Raw genomic sequence first — 3,105 nt, forward strand, 5'->3', positions numbered from 1 at the left:
GAAGCCTCTAGACCGGACCATCAGTAAGATGGTCACTATGAAGCCATAGAACCAACCAAACCTAATAGGTCCAGTATAGGAGACTATTATGCAGGAAATAACCTCAGTCAGGTAGAGAGATGGTGGTTACAGGGGAATTTATGAAGGTGAAGATAAGGGCAGATGTAAGACTCCCAAAGGAAATTAGTAGATACTGAGGTATCACTCTGATCCGGACAAAAGCACTGACGCCCTGTCTGGATCACATCCCTTAGGTCTTTTACTCTTTTTACTTGACCCGTGATTCTTCCTACCCCTACCCGTGGGCGGGGGAGGAGCGCGAGCCGCGACACTAGCCTTCTGAGCCAGTCTCTGATCCTCAAACCGAGACGGGCTAGGACCCCTGGGTTGTTCGGGCTCAGACCTGGACTTCTATCCCGGTCTTTCAGCCGGTCAGCCTGATATGCTTGGAGCATCACCATTGTGTGCAATGAAGCCCGACCTGCTGCTGCTGCGTATGCCCTGGCATCCGAGCGAGATGTCAAGGAAGGGAGTCTTAGAGGACGTCTCACCCATAGAGAGATAGCTGACAGCGGCGGGGCCTCGATCCCGGGAAGCAGATGGCTGCCCCTCTTTCCTCGAAAAGAGAGACAAACGAGAGCGGAGCTTTTTTCCCTGGAAAAAACGCTCGCAGTGCACGGCGATTGCCCCCTCGGAGACATCGCGTGTGTGCTCTTTGCCCAAACAAACAACGCATAGATCGTGTGTGTCATCAGATGTTAAACAACGTCAACACGGATGCACACATCATTATGGCGAGCACTAGCAAAGCGTTTAATGAGATAAATAGAGATCGCTCTTACCACAGAAATGCACGCTTCAAACAAAACAGTCAATGAAGACGAAGAAGAGAATGATGTGTAGCTCCCGGCGCCTATTTATACTATAGTCGCACCGGTAGTGACGTCATGGCTGTCACCGGCCAACGAGTTGGTGTTTTTTCAATGTATGCTTCAGACACGGGTCACGACGAGGCGTTCCCCATAGCAACCCCTAGAGGACTCCGTTTGAAGTTCCCATGAAAGGGAACTAGAAAATTAAATAATGCAATACAATACAGAAGTAGAAATATAGAGGGAAAAAAACATGTAATTGTTTAAATGAATGTACTGATGTTATTTACAATTGTGCAGTTTACAAATTTACAATTTTCAGATTCGATGTATAAATGTGTCAGTTATGATGGACAATGTATAGTTATGAATGTTTTAATTGTTCAGGCTGTATATGGCCTGCGGGAAGAAACTGTTCTTGCGTCTGGCTGTTCTGCTGCTCAGTGCTCTGTAGCAACAGTTAAACAAGTGAGACTGCCTCTTTTAGTTGTCATTTAAACATATTGTAGTAATGCATCGATACGACAATGTGTCGTCACATACTACTTGACAATACGGGTATCGATACAGATGTTTCGGTATGCATTCTGCAGCAGTGGACCGCACTTAATTTGGAATACAAGAACAGCATTTAAAACGGAGTGGAAAAGTGCAGGTTTCTTAAAAAATTATAAATAGAGCATAATATTTAGGCTACAACAAAGTTTAATCTGGCCGCAGAGGAACACAACTGAGGTTTCCTGATATAGAGACATAATCTCTGAAACAGAGCTTCACACTTGTGCAATACTGAAATATCTCCTAAGTGTGTTAGTTATTTCTGTCAATCTGGCAACCGTATGCACGCGCTCTGTCTACTGTGGATAAAAGCACCTGCTTTCTGGAAACACTGCTAAACTTGCAGTTTAGTGATCTCCACTTCGATATTCTGTTCTCAGAAAAGTGTAATTCATCAAGTGTTCATTTAAGAAAGAAAGAGAGAGAGACTGTCTATGTATGAATTAGCTCAGTTTGTGCTGCGTTTCTCTTTTAACAGTGCAGCTGTGTCTTTAATTGCTTAAATCAATGATGTTACCAGCTCCTTGCTGAGAAAGAAGTAGCTCTTAAGCGGTTCGGCTGTTTTATTGAGCAAATTGTGTCTGTGCTGCTAACGTGTGTGTGATCTGTGAGTGACTGAATGTGTGTGTGAGCTGCAGTGAAGACTTCTAGTTTGACAGATTTTTAGTTTGATTTTTTAAACATAGAGAGTGTGTTAAGATTTGTGCAATGGTCATCTACCAGCAATGCAAAGATGATTTTACATCTTTAGTTTCATAAACAGCTGTTTTACTGAATTCTGCTGAGGTGAAATTCAGTGCAGTCCCGTATCGGGATACGTATTTTACTGGTGATACACAGCCCTACTAGCAACCACCCCATGTACCCTAGCAACTGCATAGCAACAGTTTATTCAATGATTGAATGTGACTCTGTGTGTTTTCTAGTGTGGATCATGGAGGAGAATCCAGGATTACAGCAGGACTAAAGAAATGTACGTCTACACACACACACACACACACACACACCCACACACACAGAGACACACACACACACGCACACACACACACACCCACACAGGTTTATGGGGACTCTCCAAAGGCGTAATGGTTTTTATACTGTACAGACCGTATATTCTATTGCCCTTCACCAACCCTACCCCTAAACCTACCCCTCACAGGAGACTTTCTGCATTTTTAGATTTTCAAAAAAACTCATTCTGAATTATTTATAAGCCTTTTGAATTACGGGGACACTGAAAATGTCCTCATAAATCACCTACTCGTTGTAATACCTGTCATACCCATGTTATTATACATGTATTTTACCCTATGTTATTACCCATGTATAAATTTGTGTCCTCATAAACCACATAAACATGCACACACACAGGATATTTCAGTGTCATATAAGAGCATCAGCAGGAAGGGAGGTTATGAGTGTGTGTTTGGATATAATGATCAGTCCTGGAGTTTGTACTGCTCTCGCTCCAGATACTCATTCATACACAGTAACATAAGGACTACTCTCTCTGTGACACCCATCATCAGCAGCAGCAGCAGCAGGAGAATAGGAGTGTATGTGGATCACAGTGCAGGAACTCTGTCCTTCTACAGCGTCTCTGACACAATGAGCCTCATCCACACAGTCCAGACCACATTCACTCAGACGCTCTATCCTGGGGTTTATGTTTATT

General features: G+C 43.4%; 1 long non-coding RNA gene across 1 annotated transcript in view; it reads left to right on the plus strand.

Moving 5' to 3' along the window:
• Window positions 1-2,458, plus strand: part of LOC107575443 (uncharacterized) — a 9,112-nt gene extending 6,654 nt beyond the window's left edge. The window contains exon 3 of the long non-coding RNA XR_001607873.1: window positions 2,357-2,458. This is a non-coding gene — a long non-coding RNA (uncharacterized lncRNA). The remainder of the gene's footprint in view (window positions 1-2,356) is intronic.
• Window positions 2,459-3,105: the final 647 nt, after the last annotated feature.

Source organism: Sinocyclocheilus grahami, unplaced genomic scaffold, assembly GCF_001515645.1.
Source record: "Sinocyclocheilus grahami isolate Dianchi unplaced genomic scaffold, SAMN03320097.WGS_v1.1 scaffold2642.1, whole genome shotgun sequence".
In the NCBI taxonomy this organism is placed as follows: domain Eukaryota; kingdom Metazoa; phylum Chordata; class Actinopteri; order Cypriniformes; family Cyprinidae; genus Sinocyclocheilus; species Sinocyclocheilus grahami.